The following is a 20991-nucleotide window of genomic DNA, read 5'->3' as shown; positions in this document are numbered from 1 at the left end:
CGGTGCCGACTCAGTGCCACTCGATGTGAGCCGCAGGCAGCCAGCTGAGTGCTTCGCGCCGGCGTAGCTAAGATCGTGGTCACAACAAGCGCCCACCATCCGGCGTCCGAATCTGTGGCCCTCGCCTCAGGATGCCTCCGGCGTGGGTTGGGAACCAACAAGACTGCCTGCGGTAGTGAGCCATGGAGTGACCCACCACTGGCTAACTACGGATCTCGTGTCGACTCAGAGGGTCGAACCAGTGACCCGCTGTGGACTGGAACACTGGCGCCCCATCTGCTGCTGTGTGTAACTGGTGGTGTGACACGTCCAGCCATACAGGAGAGCTGCCACACTTGAATGAATCTCGTTAGAAACTAGCACCCATTTATCAGTGGCTGTACGCCTTCGTTTTGCCATACGCACCACTTCGTGTCACGTACTCATAACACGCTATGTTGGCCCGTGGTCCCTTTCTGCCTGTGATTTGCAACATGCAAAATCGCTACGTATACTCTTTCAGTAATTTGATGGCCCTGTGGCCTCCATTCCACTTCGCAACTGTTGGTATGTGTAACTCACTGCAATCCGGCCCGCACCTGGCTGTAACTTGTGCTCAGAATATTGCACAAAACTAACTTTCCTTATCCCAAACGGTGGTGCCACTACATATAGGTCTCGTTTTATACCTTCTCTATTTTCTGAATCTGTGTTGACTGTGTGTCAATAGACCGATTTACAAGTGGAACAGGAAAGGAAATGACTAATAGTAGTCTTCGCCATACACCATACGGTGGCTTGTGGAATATGTATGTAGACATTGCAACAGGCAACTGTGCAACAGGCAACTGTGCAACAGGCAATAAGGGACACTCATGTCTAGCAGTGGGTTCAACTGCATTTAACAAGACTTCAAGACACACCATCTCAAAGTCCATAGAGGCATTGCAACTACATGGGGTGATCTCTCTGCCCGACGACAGTACCTTGTGTTCTGTTGACACCCGCACATCAGCGGCACCATTTGCGGTGGTGCCAAGAGCGTAGGGACTGGACCAAACAGAAGTGGGGTCACATGTTCTTCTCGAATGAGAGCGGATTCTGCCTGAGTAGTGATTCTGGACACACCCTCATATGGCAAGAGGTGGGACACATAAGGCACACAGGAACATTGTCGAGCATGATCGTTTTGGTGGTCCAGGTGTTATGTTGTAGGGGAATATAAAGTTGCATAAGCGAACTGACCCCCAAATCTTTCAACACGTTACATTCACCAGTCAGCGTTATTGTGATACTGGAATCCTTCCGCATGTCCGTTTTGTGATGTTTGCAGTAGGGGTTCTGACTTCATCTGACCGCATCGAACAGCGAATATGTAGCTCATGGAATGTGAGGATATGAGGCGAATGGGCTGACCTGTTCCTTCCCCCAACTTAATCCCATCGAGCATGTGTGGGATGTGGGGGGGAGATGGATTGCAGCACTTTGACAAGCACCAACGGCGGTCCAGCAATAACTGCGCCGAGTTAGGAATTTAAAGCCCTAAAAGAAGAGCCGCTTATCAACCTAGTGACCGGCATGGCAGAAGGTTGCAGAGTTCGCACTGCTGTCAGTGGCTATCACGCATCCTATTAACAACCATCTCCCACCTTTTGCATTGTCCAGGGGACCACCATAGATCGCGGTAACATCGGTGTAATTATTGTCATTGAATAAGAGTGTCACTTCTGTTCGTTTCATTGCTTGTTTCTGTCAATTACCTTCTGTATTATTCTGTAGCAGTTCTTCCTATACACTGTCCAAATTCCATCGAGTTATGTTAGTTGGCAGTTGTAACCTCCCAACAGTAAAATGAAATAAATAATTATATCATTCGCATTTTGTGTAACCTCCCCACAATAAAATAATATAAATAATATACACATTTAGTGTAACTACCCAACAGTGAAAATATGTATAGCATTGACATTTAGCGTAACCTCCCAATAAATAAATTGCGTAACCTATCAATATTAAATGTGACTAATCTCTCAATAAAATTGTGACTCACTTATAAACTTTCAATAATTGAGTGTGAATTTAAACTGGTAAATTTTGGACGTCAGCAGCGTTGCGTCATGGCCCTGAAAGATCATTCTGACAAAAAAGGAAATTCTTACCTCAATTACGTCGCCGGATAACGCATATACAGGATGTTATAAAAAGGTAAGGCCAAACTTTCAGGAAACATTCCTCACACACAAACAAAGAAAATATGTTATGTGGACATGTGTCCGGAAACGTTTACTTTCCATGTTAGAGCTCATTTTATTACTTCTCTTCAAATCACATTAATCATGGAATGGAAACACACAGCAACAGAAAGTACCAGCGTGACTTCACTTTGTTACAGGAAATGTTCAAAATGTCCTCCGTTAGCGAGGATACATGCATCCACCCTCCGTCGCATGGAATCCCTGATGCGCTGATGCAGCCCTGGAGAATGGCGTATTGTATCACAGCCGTCCACAATACGAGCACGAAGAGTCTCTACATTTGGTACCGGGGTTGCGTAGACAAGAGCTTTCAAATGCCCCCATAAATGAAAGTCAAGAGGGTTGAGATCAGGAGAGCGTGGAGGCCATGGAATTGGTCCGTCTCTACCAATCCATCGGTCACCGAATTTGTTGTTAAGCGTACGAACACTTCGACTGAAATGTACAGGAGCTCCATCGTGCATGAACCACATGTTGTGTCGTACTTGTAAAGGCACATGTTCTAGCAGCACAGGTAGAGTATCCCGTATGAAATCATGATAATGTGCTCCACTGAGCGTAGGTGGACGACGAAACTAAAATGAGCTCTAACATGGAAATCAAGCGATTCCGGACACATGTCCACATAACATCTTTTCTTTATTTGTGTGTGAGGAATGTTTCCTGAAAGTTTGGCCGTACGTTTTTGTAACACCCTGTATCACAGCTAGGCTGAAAGCCTCAAGGCAAAAGTGGACAGAACGGACATATACAAGGTGAAATACAAACGTCTGAAGCCCACGATTAAATTTCAAAATTTTAAGATATATGATCATAATCTTTTAAGGCAGAAGACCGCAATGTTTTCGCTTAAGGGGAAAATTTGAGAATACGGCTTTAAGCGGCTGAAGGCCCACAGCTGATTTTCCAAAAATTCAAAAAATACCTTAACCTTTAAGTTTTAAGTGGCGGAAAGCTCACTAAATGAAAAAGCAACGCAATGACAATAACTAAATTTAAGAATAAGGTTTTAACGGCTGAAGGCCCTCGAAACATTAACGTTCACTTAGATGAGACAGGTGTTGGACCAAACTACACTTGATCCGTCGGTAACCCAACCAAGAGACAGTCACGGACCGACCGACCAAACGACTTGCTAGCCACCAATCGGTACATGAACTCAAGGACCAAACTGTTATGGACGTGATTATCCACAATGAAATATGTATTAGGCTGTCGAAACTACACACCGTGTTGGACAGCGACAACAGGTGAGGAAAAGACACTGCCTGAAATTACGTTAGTGGCCAGGGCAGGTAACCGGAACACTAACGGCCACATTGCACAAAATTCCGCTGGTACACTTGAATTTGAAATAAGGTAATATAGTTAACCAAAAAAGAACTCTGCCTGAATTTACGTCAGTGGCCAGGGCAGATAACCAGAACACTAACGGCCACAAGGCAGAAAATTCCGCTGGTGCACTTGAATTGTAGTGAACCAATGTACACTCCTGGAAATTGAAATAAGAACACCGTGAATTCATTGTCCCAGGAAGGGGAAACTTTAATGACACATTCCTGGGGTCAGATACATCACATGATCACACTGACAGAACCACAGGCACATAGACACAGGCAACAGAGCATGCACAATGTCGGCACTAGTACAGTGTATATCCACCTTTCGCAGCAATGCAGGCTGCTATTCTCCCATGGAGACGATCGTAGAGATGCTGGATGTAATCCTGTGGAACGGCTTGCCATGCCATTTCCACCTGGCGCCTCAGTTGGACCAGCGTTCGTGCTGGACGTGCAGACCGCGTGAGACGACGCTTCATCCAGTCCCAAACATGCTCAATGGGGGACAGATCCGAAGATCTTGCTGGCCAGGGTAGTTGACTTACACCTTCTAGAGCACGTTGGGTGGCACGGGATACATGCGGACGTGCATTGTCCTGTTGGAACAGCAAGTTCCCTTGCCGGTCCAGGAATGGTAGAACGATGGGTTCGATGACGGTTTGGATGTACCGTGCACTATTCAGTGTCTCCTCGACGATCACCAGTGGTGTACGGCGAGTGTAGGAGATCGCTCCCCACACCATGATGCCGGGTGTTGGCCCTGTGTGCCTCGGTCGTATGCAGTCCTGATTGTGGCGCTCACCTGCACGGCGCCAAACACGCATACGACCATCATTGGCACCAAGGCAGAAGCGACTCTCATCGCTGAAGACGACACGTCTCCATTCGTCCCTCCATTCACGCCTGTCGCGACACCACTGGAGGCGGGCTGCACGATGTTGGGGCGTGAGCGGAAGACGGCCTAACGGTGTGCGGGACCGTAGCCCAGCTTCATGGAGACGGTTGCGAATGGTCCTCGCCGATACCCCAGGAGCAACAGTGTCCCTAATTTGCTGGGAAGTGGCGGTGCGGTCCCCTACGGCACTGCGTAGGATCCTACGGTCTTGGCGTGCATCCGTGCGTCGCTGCGGTCCGGTCCCAGGTCGACGGGCACGTGCACCTTCCGCCGACCACTGGCGACAACATCGATGTACTGTGGAGACCTCACGCCCCACGTGTTGAGCAATTCGGCGGTACGTCCACCCGGCCTCCCGCATGCCCACTATACGCCCTCGCTCAAAGTCCGTCAACTGCACATACGGTTCACGTCCACGCTGTCGCGGCATGCTACCAGTGTTAAAGACTGCGATGGAGCTCCGTATGCCACGGCAAACTGGCTGACACTGACGGCGGCGGTGCACAAATGCTGCGCAGCTAGCGCCATTCGACGGCCAACACCGCGGTTCCTGGTGTGTCCGCTGTGCCGTGCGTGTGATCATTGCTTGTACAGCCCTCTCGCAGTGTCCGGAGCAAGTATGGTGGGTCTGACACACCGGTGTCAATGTGTTCTTTTTTTCCATTTCCAGGAGTGTAGTTAATTCCACCGCACGGGAGCTCGGTTTCAACACTACAAACACTTGGTGTTGCTCACAGGAAAAGCTCCCAAACAGCGAACCACCGAAACGAATGACACAACATGAATGGACTTGGCTTGGGTACTAAAGACACCATTCAACTTTGACGTCCTGGGTCAGTAAGCCACAAAGCTCGTAGCGATCGGACAGCTCCACACACGCTCCGACACTGCGCAGGGACCGCCAGCGGTCCCTGCCAACCGCGCCACATGGGGATATCGTCCCTGGTCCGCATGAACCGACCGACTGCCTGCACACACCCTAGCCCGAAACTATATGCACAAGACCAAAGATGGTACACAGTGCAAATATCGATACACATCGCTGCTGCCACACGTAGAAGGAGGAAGAACCACAGCATAACCGCAACAACGGCGGGAACCAAATGCTGATAGACAGCCAAGTTCAAGGAAACGCATAGTTCGGAGTGAGCACGGCTCATTGTGTTCGAACATTAGGAATTACCTCGAAGGAAATGGTCTACTGACACACAGTCAACATGGATTTAGAAAACATCGTTCTTGTGGAACACAACTAGATCTTTACTCGCAATCAATAAGGGATTATCGTTTATCGTTGATTCCGTATTTCTGGATTTCCGGAAGGCTTTTGTCACTGTACCACATACAAGAGGCTTGTAGTGAAATTGCCTGCTCACAGAATATCGTCTCAGTCATGTGACCGGATTCGTGACTTCCTGTCAGAGAGCTCACAGTTCGTAGTAATTGACGGCAAGTCATCGAATAAAACAGGAGTGATTTCTGGCGTTCCCTAGGCCCTTTGCTGTCCCTTATCTATATAAACGATTTGGGAGACATTCTGAGCCGCCGTCTTAGGTTGTTTGCACATGACGCTGTCGTTTATCGGCTAGTAAAGTCATCAGAAGATCAAAAAAAATTGCAAAACGATTTAGAAAAGATATCTGTATGGTGCGGAAATTGGTAATTGGCCCTAAATGGCGGAAAGTGTGAGGTCATCTTCATGAGTGCTAAAAGCAATCCGTTGAACTTCGGTTACACGATAAATCAGTCAAATCTAAAGCCTGTAGATTCAGCTGAATACCTGAGAATGACAGTTACGAACAATTTAAATTGGAAGGAACACATAGAAAACGTTATGAGGAAGGCTAACCAAGGATTGCGTTTTATTGACAGAACACTTAGAAAATGTAATAGATGTGCTAAAGAGACTGCCTACACTATGCTTGTCAGTCCTCTTTTAGAATACTGCTCCGCGGTGTGGGATCCGTACGTTCTTGACCAGATAGGACTGGCGGAGTACATCGGAGAAGTTCAAGCAGGAGAGCTTCTGTAAAGTTTGGAAGGTAGGAGACGAGATACTGGCAGAAGTAAAGCTGTGAGGACAGGGCGTGAGTCGTGCTTGGGTAGCTCAGATGGTTGAGCACTTGCCCGTGAAAGGCAAAGGTCCCGAGTTCGAGTCTCGGTCCGGCACACAGTTTTAATCTGCCAGGAAGTTTCAGAGTGCAGAGTGAAAATCTCATTCTGGTAAAGTTTCGTATTACCGCGAAATAGGGGAGAGAGGATTTGGGGTGGACATCATTAAAACAAAGGCGTTTTTCGTTGCGGCGATATCTTCTCACGAAATTTAAATCACCAACTGTCTCCTCCGAATGCGAAAATATTTTGTTGACGCCAACTTACATAGGGAGAAACGATCACTATAATAAAATAAACGCCGGCCGGAGTGGCTCAGCGGTTCTAGGCGCTACAGTCTGGAACCGCGCAACTGCTACAGTCTCAGGTTCGAATCCTGCCTCGGGCATTGATGTGTGTGATGTCCTTAGGTTAGTTAGGTTTAAGTAGTTCTAAGTTCTAGGGGACTGATGACCTCAGCAGTTAAGTCCCATAGTGCTCAGAGCCAATGGGCAGTGGCTGGAGAGGAGAGGAGCAACCAAGGGATGGGGAGGATCAAGTCTGCAGGAGATGTAGAGGGCATGGGGGACAGGAGGTGTGTACAGAAGACTAGGTGGAGTGCATGGCACTACAGGATCTGGAGGGACCTATAGAATTGGGGGGGAGGGGGGGGCGGATAGCCAGGTGGGATAGGCATAACAGAGGATGGGACGGATCACGGATTCGTAGGTGTGGAGAATGTTAGAGGAGTTCAAACCCCATGTCTGGCCAGAGAGGAGTTTAAGGAGATGGAGGTGGTTGTGGGTTTTGGATAGGATAGAGCGGGGATGAGGGATCCAGGTGAGGTGACGATCAATGATGAGTCCAAGGTAGATGAGGGTGAGGGAGAGGTGAACACGATGGGTGCAGATGGTACAGGAAAAATCAAGGAGCAAGAAGGAGCGAGTGGTAGGACCTATGATGATTGCAGGTGAAATGAAGAGATTGTCTCACGTTTATATTTTTTTTTCCTTTATTGGATTTCGATTACCCCCCCTCCCCCAGAGGGCGAAGCAGGCTGGCAGCAGCGTAATATGCCGCTCTGCGGCCTACAGAAAAGTTATAAACAAAATTAGTAGATATCATAAAAATAAATACAGGCGATAAAACGGTGACTGATTAAAACTGGAACAAGGAGAAGATGCTGATTAAAACACACAGTAAATAGACAGGCACAATTAAAAAACACCTCAACAGTCTGGTTTCTGTTCGCAATAGTTCAAAAACACGCCTAGCGACAGTACGGTGTCCTTTCGCAACACTGACAGAGGACGCAAAATGCTGAACATACACTTAAAACAGCACTATAGAGGAGACACGGCGGCAGATGGGGGGGGGGGGGGGAGAGAGGGAGAGGACCCGGACTGATGAGGGTAAGAAAAGGGAGGAGGAGAGGAAAGGAAAGGAAAGGGGGAAAGCAGATGGAGGGAGATAACACAGGCAGGGGGAGGGGGGGGGCAGGGCGAACTCGAAAAGGAAAGGGGAAGGCATTGGAGGGGAAAGAAAAAGGATCCAGGGGTAGAGAAAGGAGACAAGGAGCACGTTTATATTTCACCTAGAACTAACAAGTATCTACAAATGGTTCAAATGGCTCTGAGCACTATGCGACTTAACATCTGAGGTCATCAGTCCCCTAGAACTTAGAACTACTTAAACCTAACCAACCTAAGGACATCACACACATCCATGCCCGAGGCAGGATTCGAACCTGCGACCGTAGCAGCAGCGCGGTTCCAGACTGTAGCGCCTAGAACCGCTCAGCCATAACGGCCGGCGTGTATCTGCAACCAGACGATTTTACTGACATAGAATTGATCAATAACATACACAAACCTTCCTGATAATGTCTATCTTTTAGTGAAACCAGTATCAAAAAGCCTGGAGTAGTTTCTGGGATTAATCTTCACAGACAGACAGAAAAATACGGTATGGGACTTTAATTTATAGTGTGTATAGATTTTGGTCAATCTTCACCGCCATGTGGAGTCGCAGCAGCTGTTAACTTTACTGCTTTTCCAGCCACATACCATCTCCTCTTTAACTGATCAACTCGAAGTTTCCATCATTGACGCTAGATGTCACTCCAGGCGCCAATTAAAAAAACTGGACAGGTAACTCTACCTATATTAACCAGTCATTATTATTAAAATTATAAATTAGTTAGATAAACCTTCCTCGTGATTCAGTCTGCCTATTACTGAAAATTGTATCGAAATCTTTATAGTGACACTGAATTAGCCCGAACATACAAACCGAAAAACGCAACAAGAGACTTGCGTTTGGATGAAGACTTGTTCACATTGAAAAATTAAATAACTTTTTGTTCAAATTAATTTAGTTTGATAGTTTCGTGTTAAATCATCATAAAACTGTACAGAACAGAAAAAAACTGGAGACAGACACAGACGCAGTGCCTAAAAGTAATCAAAAATATTCTTGCATTGGCCTGTTTTATGGTTCAAATGGCTCTGAGCACTATGGGACTTAACATCTGAGGTCATCAGTCCCCTAGAACTTAGAACTGCTTCAACCTAACTAACCTAAGGACATCACACACATCCATGCCCGAGGCAGGATTCGAACCTGCGACCGTAGCAGCAGCGCGGTTCCAGACTGTAGCGCCTAGAACCGCTCAGCCACAACGGCCGGCATGTATCTGCAACCAGACGATTTTACTGACATAGAATTGATCAATAACATACACAAACCTTCCTGATAATGTCTATCTTTTAGTGAAACCAGTATCAAAAAGCCTGGAGTAGTTTCTGGGATTAATCTTCACAGACAGACAGAAAAATACGGTATGGGACTTTAATTTATAGTGTGTATAGATTTTGGTCAATCTTCACCGCCATGTGGAGTCGCAGCAGCTGTTAACTTTACTGCTTTTCCAGCCACATACCATCTCCTCTTTAACTGATCAACTCGAAGTTTCCATCATTGACGCTAGATGTCACTCCAGGCGCCAATTAAAAAAACTGGACAGGTAACTCTACCTATATTAACCAGTCATTATTATTAAAATTATAAATTAGTTAGATAAACCTTCCTCGTGATTCAGTCTGCCTATTACTGAAAATTGTATCGAAATCTTTATAGTGACACTGAATTAGCCCGAACATACAAACCGAAAAACGCAACAAGAGACTTGCGTTTGGATGAAGACTTGTTCACATTGAAAAATTAAATAACTTTTTGTTCAAATTAATTTAGTTTGATAGTTTCGCGTTAAATCATCATAAAACTGTACAGAACAGAAAAAAACTGGAGACAGACACAGACGCAGTGCCTAAAAGTAATCAAAAATATTCTTGCATTGGCCTGTTTTATGGTTCAAATGGCTCTGAGCACTATGGGACTTAACATCTGAGGTCATCAGTCCCCTAGAACTTAGAACTACTTCAACCTAACTAACCTAAGGACATCACACACATCCATGCCCGAGGCAGGATTCGAACCTGCGACCGTAGCAGCAGCGCGGTTCCAGACTGTAGCGCCTAGAACCGCTCAGCCACAACGGCCGGCGTGTATCTGCAACCAGACGATTTTACTGACATAGAATTGATCAATAACATACACAAACCTTCCTGATAATGTCTATCTTTTAGTGAAACCAGTATCAAAAAGCCTGGAGTAGTTTCTGGGATTAATCTTCACAGACAGACAGAAAAATACGGTATGGGACTTTAATTTATAGTGTGTATAGATTTTGGTCAATCTTCACCGCCATGTGGAGTCGCAGCAGCTGTTAACTTTACTGCTTTTCCAGCCACATACCATCTCCTCTTTAACTGATCAACTCGAAGTTTCCATCATTGACGCTAGATGTCACTCCAGGCGCCAATTAAAAAAACTGGACAGGTAACTCTACCTATATTAACCAGTCATTATTATTAAAATTATAAATTAGTTAGATAAACCTTCCTCGTGATTCAGTCTGCCTATTACTGAAAATTGTATCGAAATCTTTATAGTGACACTGAATTAGCCCGAACATACAAACCGAAAAACGCAACAAGAGACTTGCGTTTGGATGAAGACTTGTTCACATTGAAAAATTAAATAACTTTTTGTTCAAATTAATTTAGTTTGATAGTTTCGTGTTAAATCATCATAAAACTGTACAGAACAGAAAAAAACTGGAGACAGACACAGACGCAGTGCCTAAAAGTAATCAAAAATATTCTTGCATTGGCCTGTTTTATGGTTCAAGTGGCTCTGAGCACTATGGGACTTAACATCTGAGGTCATCAGTCCCCTAGAACTTAGAACTACTTCAACCTAACTAACCTAAGGACATCACACACATCCATGCCCGAGGCAGGATTCGAACCTGCGACCGTAGCAGCAGCGCGGTTCCAGACTGTAGCGCCTAGAACCGCTCAGCCACAACGGCCGGCATGTATCTGCAACCAGACGATTTTACTGACATAGAATTGATCAATAACATACACAAACCTTCCTGATAATGTCTATCTTTTAGTGAAACCAGTATCAAAAAGCCTGGAGTAGTTTCTGGGATTAATCTTCACAGACAGACAGAAAAATACGGTATGGGACTTTAATTTATAGTGTGTATAGATTTTGGTCAATCTTCACCGCCATGTGGAGTCGCAGCAGCTGTTAACTTTACTGCTTTTCCAGCCACATACCATCTCCTCTTTAACTGATCAACTCGAAGTTTCCATCATTGACGCTAGATGTCACTCCAGGCGCCAATTAAAAAAACTGGACAGGTAACTCTACCTATATTAACCAGTCATTATTATTAAAATTATAAATTAGTTAGATAAACCTTCCTCGTGATTCAGTCTGCCTATTACTGAAAATTGTATCGAAATCTTTATAGTGACACTGAATTAGCCCGAACATACAAACCGAAAAACGCAACAAGAGACTTGCGTTTGGATGAAGACTTGTTCACATTGAAAAATTAAATAACTTTTTGTTCAAATTAATTTAGTTTGATAGTTTCGCGTTAAATCATCATAAAACTGTACAGAACAGAAAAAAACTGGAGACAGACACAGACGCAGTGCCTAAAAGTAATCAAAAATATTCTTGCATTGGCCTGTTTTATGGTTCAAATGGCTCTGAGCACTATGGGACTTAACATCTGAGGTCATCAGTCCCCTAGAACTTAGAACTACTTCAACCTAACTAACCTAAGGACATCACACACATCCATGCCCGAGGCAGGATTCGAACCTGCGACCGTAGCAGCAGCGCGGTTCCAGACTGTAGCGCCTAGAACCGCTCAGCCATAACGGCCGGCGTGTATCTGCAACCAGACGATTTTACTGACATAGAATTGATCAATAACATACACAAACCTTCCTGATAATGTCTATCTTTTAGTGAAACCAGTATCAAAAAGCCTGGAGTAGTTTCTGGGATTAATCTTCACAGACAGACAGAAAAATACGGTATGGGACTTTAATTTATAGTGTGTATAGATTTTGGTCAATCTTCACCGCCATGTGGAGTCGCAGCAGCTGTTAACTTTACTGCTTTTCCAGCCACATACCATCTCCTCTTTAACTGATCAACTCGAAGTTTCCATCATTGACGCTAGATGTCACTCCAGGCGCCAATTAAAAAAACTGGACAGGTAACTCTACCTATATTAACCAGTCATTATTATTAAAATTATAAATTAGTTAGATAAACCTTCCTCGTGATTCAGTCTGCCTATTACTGAAAATTGTATCGAAATCTTTATAGTGACACTGAATTAGCCCGAACATACAAACCGAAAAACGCAACAAGAGACTTGCGTTTGGATGAAGACTTGTTCACATTGAGAAATTAAATAACTTTTTGTTCAAATTAATTTAGTTTGATAGTTTCGTGTTAAATCATCATAAAACTGTACAGAACAGAAAAAAACTGGAGACAGACACAGACGCAGTGCCTAAAAGTAATCAAAAATATTCTTGCATTGGCCTGTTTTATGGTTCAAATGGCTCTGAGCACTATGGGACTTAACATCTGAGGTCATCAGTCCCCTAGAACTTAGAACTACTTCAACCTAACTAACCTAAGGACATCACACACATCCATGCCCGAGGCAGGATTCGAACCTGCGACCGTAGCAGCAGCGCGGTTCCAGACTGTAGCGCCTAGAACCGCTCAGCCACAACGGCCGGCGTGTATCTGCAACCAGACGATTTTACTGACATAGAATTGATCAATAACATACACAAACCTTCCTGATAATGTCTATCTTTTAGTGAAACCAGTATCAAAAAGCCTGGAGTAGTTTCTGGGATTAATCTTCACAGACAGACAGAAAAATACGGTATGGGACTTTAATTTATAGTGTGTATAGATTTTGGTCAATCTTCACCGCCATGTGGAGTCGCAGCAGCTGTTAACTTTACTGCTTTTCCAGCCACATACCATCTCCTCTTTAACTGATCAACTCGAAGTTTCCATCATTGACGCTAGATGTCACTCCAGGCGCCAATTAAAAAAACTGGACAGGTAACTCTACCTATATTAACCAGTCATTATTATTAAAATTATAAATTAGTTAGATAAACCTTCCTCGTGATTCAGTCTGCCTATTACTGAAAATTGTATCGAAATCTTTATAGTGACACTGAATTAGCCCGAACATACAAACCGAAAAACGCAACAAGAGACTTGCGTTTGGATGAAGACTTGTTCACATTGAAAAATTAAATAACTTTTTGTTCAAATTAATTTAGTTTGATAGTTTCGTGTTAAATCATCATAAAACTGTACAGAACAGAAAAAAACTGGAGACAGACACAGACGCAGTGCCTAAAAGTAATCAAAAATATTCTTGCATTGGCCTGTTTTATGGTTCAAATGGCTCTGAGCACTATGGGACTTAACATCTGAGGTCATCGGTCCCCTAGAACTTAGAACTACTTCAACCTAACTAACCTAAGGACATCACACACATCCATGCCCGAGGCAGGATTCGAACCTGCGACCGTAGCAGCAGCGCGGTTCCAGACTGTAGCGCCTAGAACCGCTCAGCCACAACGGCCGGCATGTATCTGCAACCAGACGATTTTACTGACATAGAATTGATCAATAACATACACAAACCTTCCTGATAATGTCTATCTTTTAGTGAAACCAGTATCAAAAAGCCTGGAGTAGTTTCTGGGATTAATCTTCACAGACAGACAGAAAAATACGGTATGGGACTTTAATTTATAGTGTGTATAGATTTTGGTCAATCTTCACCGCCATGTGGAGTCGCAGCAGCTGTTAACTTTACTGCTTTTCCAGCCACATACCATCTCCTCTTTAACTGATCAACTCGAAGTTTCCATCATTGACGCTAGATGTCACTCCAGGCGCCAATTAAAAAAACTGGACAGGTAACTCTACCTATATTAACCAGTCATTATTATTAAAATTATAAATTAGTTAGATAAACCTTCCTCGTGATTCAGTCTGCCTATTACTGAAAATTGTATCGAAATCTTTATAGTGACACTGAATTAGCCCGAACATACAAACCGAAAAACGCAACAAGAGACTTGCGTTTGGATGAAGACTTGTTCACATTGAGAAATTAAATAACTTTTTGTTCAAATTAATTTAGTTTGATAGTTTCGTGTTAAATCATCATAAAACTGTACAGAACAGAAAAAAACTGGAGACAGACACAGACGCAGTGCCTAAAAGTAATCAAAAATATTCTTGCATTGGCCTGTTTTATGGTTCAAATGGCTCTGAGCACTATGGGACTTAACATCTGAGGTCATCAGTCCCCTAGAACTTAGAACTACTTCAACCTAACTAACCTAAGGACATCACACACATCCATGCCCGAGGCAGGATTCGAACCTGCGACCGTAGCAGCAGCGCGGTTCCAGACTGTAGCGCCTAGAACCGCTCAGCCACAACGGCCGGCGTGTATCTGCAACCAGACGATTTTACTGACATAGAATTGATCAATAACATACACAAACCTTCCTGATAATGTCTATCTTTTAGTGAAACCAGTATCAAAAAGCCTGGAGTAGTTTCTGGGATTAATCTTCACAGACAGACAGAAAAATACGGTATGGGACTTTAATTTATAGTGTGTATAGATTTTGGTCAATCTTCACCGCCATGTGGAGTCGCAGCAGCTGTTAACTTTACTGCTTTTCCAGCCACATACCATCTCCTCTTTAACTGATCAACTCGAAGTTTCCATCATTGACGCTAGATGTCACTCCAGGCGCCAATTAAAAAAACTGGACAGGTAACTCTACCTATATTAACCAGTCATTATTATTAAAATTATAAATTAGTTAGATAAACCTTCCTCGTGATTCAGTCTGCCTATTACTGAAAATTGTATCGAAATCTTTATAGTGACACTGAATTAGCCCGAACATACAAACCGAAAAACGCAACAAGAGACTTGCGTTTGGATGAAGACTTGTTCACATTGAGAAATTAAATAACTTTTTGTTCAAATTAATTTAGTTTGATAGTTTCGTGTTAAATCATCATAAAACTGTACAGAACAGAAAAAAACTGGAGACAGACACAGACGCAGTGCCTAAAAGTAATCAAAAATATTCTTGCATTGGCCTGTTTTATGGTTCAAATGGCTCTGAGCACTATGGGACTTAACATCTGAGGTCATCAGTCCCCTAGAACTTAGAACTACTTCAACCTAACTAACCTAAGGACATCACACACATCCATGCCCGAGGCAGGATTCGAACCTGCGACCGTAGCAGCAGCGCGGTTCCAGACTGTAGCGCCTAGAACCGCTCAGCCACAACGGCCGGCGTGTATCTGCAACCAGACGATTTTACTGACATAGAATTGATCAATAACATACACAAACCTTCCTGATAATGTCTATCTTTTAGTGAAACCAGTATCAAAAAGCCTGGAGTAGTTTCTGGGATTAATCTTCACAGACAGACAGAAAAATACGGTATGGGACTTTAATTTATAGTGTGTATAGATTTTGGTCAATCTTCACCGCCATGTGGAGTCGCAGCAGCTGTTAACTTTACTGCTTTTCCAGCCACATACCATCTCCTCTTTAACTGATCAACTCGAAGTTTCCATCATTGACGCTAGATGTCACTCCAGGCGCCAATTAAAAAAACTGGACAGGTAACTCTACCTATATTAACCAGTCATTATTATTAAAATTATAAATTAGTTAGATAAACCTTCCTCGTGATTCAGTCTGCCTATTACTGAAAATTGTATCGAAATCTTTATAGTGACACTGAATTAGCCCGAACATACAAACCGAAAAACGCAACAAGAGACTTGCGTTTGGATGAAGACTTGTTCACATTGAGAAATTAAATAACTTTTTGTTCAAATTAATTTAGTTTGATAGTTTCGTGTTAAATCATCATAAAACTGTACAGAACAGAAAAAAACTGGAGACAGACACAGACGCAGTGCCTAAAAGTAATCAAAAATATTCTTGCATTGGCCTGTTTTATGGTTCAAATGGCTCTGAGCACTATGGGACTTAACATCTGAGGTCATCGGTCCCCTAGAACTATGAACTACTTCAACCTAACTAACCTAAGGACATCACACACATCCATGCCCGAGGCAGGATTCGAACCTGCGACCGTAGCAGCAGCGCGGTTCCAGACTGTAGCGCCTAGAACCGCTCAGCCACAACGGCCGGCATGTATCTGCAACCAGACGATTTTACTGACATAGAATTGATCAATAACATACACAAACCTTCCTGATAATGTCTATCTTTTAGTGAAACCAGTATCAAAAAGCCTGGAGTAGTTTCTGGGATTAATCTTCACAGACAGACAGAAAAATACGGTATGGGACTTTAATTTATAGTGTGTATAGATTTTGGTCAATCTTCACCGCCATGTGGAGTCGCAGCAGCTGTTAACTTTACTGCTTTTCCAGCCACATACCATCTCCTCTTTAACTGATCAACTCGAAGTTTCCATCATTGACGCTAGATGTCACTCCAGGCGCCAATTAAAAAAACTGGACAGGTAACTCTACCTATATTAACCAGTCATTATTATTAAAATTATAAATTAGTTAGATAAACCTTCCTCGTGATTCAGTCTGGCTATTACTGAAAATTGTATCGAAATCTTTATAGCGACACTGAATTAGCCCGAACATACAAACCGAAAAACGCAACAAGAGACTTGCGTTTGGATGAAGACTTGTTCACATTGAAAAATTAAATAACTTTTTGTTCAAATTAATTTAGTTTGATAGTTTCGTGTTAAATCATCATAAAACTGTACAGAACAGAAAAAAACTGGAGACAGACACAGACGCAGTGCCTAAAAGTAATCAAAAATATTCTTGCATTGGCCTGTTTTATGGTTCAAATGGCTCTGAGCACTATGGGACTTAACATCTGAGGTCATCAGTCCCCTAGAACTTAGAACTACTTCAACCTAACTAACCTAAGGACATCACAAACATCCATGCCCGAGGCAGAATTCGAACCTGCGACCGTAGTGGTCGCGCGGTTCCAGACTGAAGCGCCTAGAACCGCTCGCTCACAACGGCCGGCTGCCTGTTTTATGTTTCTGTGTGATGCCTGGTTATCAACAGCTATTTATAAAGGTTAAATTTGATTACGACTATCCTTGCTTTTGTTTTAATCTCAACGAGCAGCACATAGCACAAACTACTAAACACATTAACGCCACTACAAACTGATAACACCTTGAAAGTACGCAATGCATTACGTGAACTGGTATTCGACACGCTTCGTTATCAGGATAGCATGGACATTCACAATGAAAAAGGTGTCAAGATAATAAAAGCATTTAACTTGACTTGGACGCCGCAATTTCTAAAGAAATGATACATAGGTAATTTGTTGTTTTGTTTTTTGGTTGAGTATGATAACCGCTGTTGGAAATGTGCGTGTTTATTTTTGACGAATTGCTTTCAGTAAAATAATAATTCCATCCGGTGAAAGTGGTCGAGGGCAAGGAAGAATTGTCTGTCGGGGCACCTTAGCCGCCGCATACAGCGCTGTGAACAATAACCTACTCGCAGCTGCTCGGGCCCCTGGCCGATGAATTTCTCATGCCGACGGCAGAGCACTCTGGGCGGCGAACCTCGGAAGCTCGGGCGCGTTGCTGCAATTTCTGTGGAGCGGCCGGTAGCTTCGGGATAGAGCGCTTATCAGTAATGGCATTAGCCAACAGGATGGCCTCTTTGTTAATGCTAATGCGCCCGGTATACCGTTTTAAATATCTGCCGAGTAAATTAAACAGGAATGCCCATTACTGTGGAGTGCGACGGAGAAGGTGGTCGAAGGAGGGCCAAGCATTACGGCCTACAATAAAATACCTCTCAAACCGGCCGGCCTGTCGAGCGGGCTTTTGTTCCCAATTCAAGTCCTGCTGTTAATTAAACGAAGGTTAAAAGCATGGACCTTTTAACAGTCGCTTTTATAAATGTGATGATCCCTGCAGCATACCGAAAGTACTCAGTACATCCCTCTCTATCTCTCTCTCTCTATGTACTCAGATATTCCGTTTCATTTTCTGCTTGCATTGTTCTTCTCCCAAAGGACCGCTCACCTCTGAAGCTGATGCGACGGCAGGGAGTGGCCTCCTGTTTAATGTTCACTCAGCAAAATGAAACGTAACGTCCCATTCTCTTTCCGCGGCACCGTTTTATGAAACAGCCTCGGTGTTTGTGGTTTGTGCGGATCGCATGCAATTTATATCAGGTCCTTTCCTGTCACTGCTGCATGGGTCCAGCGTCGCGTCCATATCGTTAATACGCAGAAAGCTACGCTCTCTCTTGAATAAACTACCTCTCTTTTGTCTAGCGTTATCTAGCTGGAAACCTCGCCTGGTAAACGTTAGTTTGTCGTCGCGGATATGACGTTGTTTTTGTGTTCAGGCGTATGATCTGTACCTTGAAAGCTCTGTTTTGTATGTTTTCAAGTTGCATAATGCGGAGTGATCTATCTAACAGCTTCCAGGACGAAAAAATATGATTTTCAATGTTTCATACAGTAACTGACGGAATTTACGAATTTAAAATAGTATCATCGTCTACTCTTTGAGGGGTGTAATCTTATTGATTTATTGATCCATTTTCATCTACAGCTGCACAATGTGCAGGAGATATTTCGATTTTTATGTTAATATTAACAGTTTTACATATGATATACCTTTGTACATAATAACACACATTAACATATCAATTAATGATGAATACTTAAATAAATGTTCTTACGCTATATACAGTGAGATAAAGTACAAATGTTCTTCTGAATGAGACTACATTGGGATAACAGAAAAATTTCTCTTTGTAGGTATTCATTTACTATGTAAAAGCAGCGATCATCCAAGTACGACTTCAATTTAGATTTGAAGTGACCAATGTTTTGTGTGTTTAATGGTATCTGGTAAGGCATTGTATAGTTTGATACTAGGATGGATAAGATCGTTTTGAAATAACTTCGTGCTGGTGCTTTCAACAAGTACATCCAATTTTTGTCTTTTATCATAGCTTTGTATTGTGTGATGTTGAGTGATGAGTGATCTTTTTGTATGTAAGTTTTGCCTTAAATACATTATATTTCCAAGTATATATATGCAAGGAAGTGGCAGGATCATCTTTTTTTGAAACAATGGTCTACATGATTTGCGATTATCTACCCCTTCCATTATTCTTATAATTTTTTTTTAAATTTTGAATGTTTTGATGGCATCTCCAGAAATTCTCCAGAACATAATCCCATACCGGAGGTGAGAGTGTACAACTGCATAATATACACACTGAAGAGTGTTGTAGCTGGTATAATTTTTTAATGTAACAGAAAACAAGAAGTACTTAATTTTTTGTTCATTTGCTCAATATGTGTTTTCCATTTCAAGTTGTCTTGTAGATGAAGTCCAAGAAATTTGGTACAGGCTGTTTTGGCAATTGTCTGTCCATATAGCTCTAGAGTGGGTGTTATCAGATTTTTTGTTTGTGCTGTGTGTATATCCATAGCTACAGTTTTTCCAGTTTTTATTATTAAGTCATTGTCATCAAAGTAACATGTTAGCCCGTCAGTGGCTTCTCTTATGGATTTTACAAGAGTTTTTTCTGAGTTTCCTGTTATTAGAACACTCGTATCATCACCAAATTGAAATATTTTACTGCTGTCATTGCTTATGTTTAGGTTATTTACATAGAGTAAGAACAGAACAGCACCCATTACTGATCCTTGTGGCACTCTATATTTAACAGTCAGTTATGTTAAATGTTTAACTCAATAAGTCAAGTACGGAAGTTAGAAACTGTGCGTAAGTCTTGAGACAGCGTAACTCACAGCGCGCAAATGGCTGAGCCTACGAGGTCTATTAAAAAAATCCGCAACTTTATCCACAAATTTTTCTACGGTTACCATTTTCGAGGTGCATTCAAGTTCTAAGGCCTCCGATTTTTTTTCTAATTAACGACGCACCCGAAATCTATGAAACTGGCGTTACTTTTCAACGTAATCGCCCGCAGACGTACACATTTTTCACAACGCTGACGCCATGATTCCATGGCAGCGGCGAAGGCTTCTTTAGGAGTCTGTTTTGACCACTGGAAAATCGCTGAGGCAATAGCAGCACGGCTGGTGAATGTGCGGACACGGAGAGTGTCTTTCATTGTTGGAAAAAGCCAAAAGTCACTAGGAGCCAGGTCAGGTGAGTAGGGAGCATGAGGAATAACTTCAAAGTTGTTATCACAAAGAAACTGTTGCGTAACGTTAGCTCGATGTGCGGGTGCGTTGTCTTGGTGAAACAGCACACGCGCAGCCCTTCCCGGACGTGTTTGTTGCAGTGCAGAAAGGAATTTGTTCTTCAAAACATTTTCGTAGGATGCACCTGTTACCGTAGTGCCCTTTGGAACGCAATGGGTAAGGATTACGCCCTCGCTGTCTCAGAACATGGACACCATCATTTTTTCAGCACTGGCGGTTACCCGAAATTTTTTTGGTGGCGGTGAATCTGTGTGCTTCCATTGAGCTGACTGGCGCTTTGTTTCTGGATTGAAAAATGGCATCCACGTCTCATCCATTGTCACAACCGACGAAAAGAAAGTCCCATTCATGCTGTCGTTGCGCGTCAACATTGCTCGGCAACATGCCACACGGGCAGCCATGTGGTCGTCCGTCAGTATTCGTGGCACACACCTGGATGACACTTTTCGCATTTTCAGGTCGTCATGCAGGATTGTGTGCACAGAACCCACAGAAATGCCAACTCTGGAGGCGATCTGTTCAACAGTCATTCGGCGATCCCCCAAAACAATTCTCTCCACTTTCTCAATCATGTTGTCAGACCAGCTTGTGTGAGCCCGAGGTTGTTTCGGTTTGTTATCACACGATGTTCTGCCTTCATTAAACTGTCGCACCCACGAACGCACTTTCGAC

The sequence above is a fragment of the Schistocerca nitens genome, chromosome 4 (genome assembly GCF_023898315.1).
Source record: "Schistocerca nitens isolate TAMUIC-IGC-003100 chromosome 4, iqSchNite1.1, whole genome shotgun sequence".
Taxonomy (NCBI): Eukaryota; Metazoa; Arthropoda; class Insecta; order Orthoptera; family Acrididae; genus Schistocerca; species Schistocerca nitens.
Note: the sequence above shows the minus strand (reverse complement) of the source record.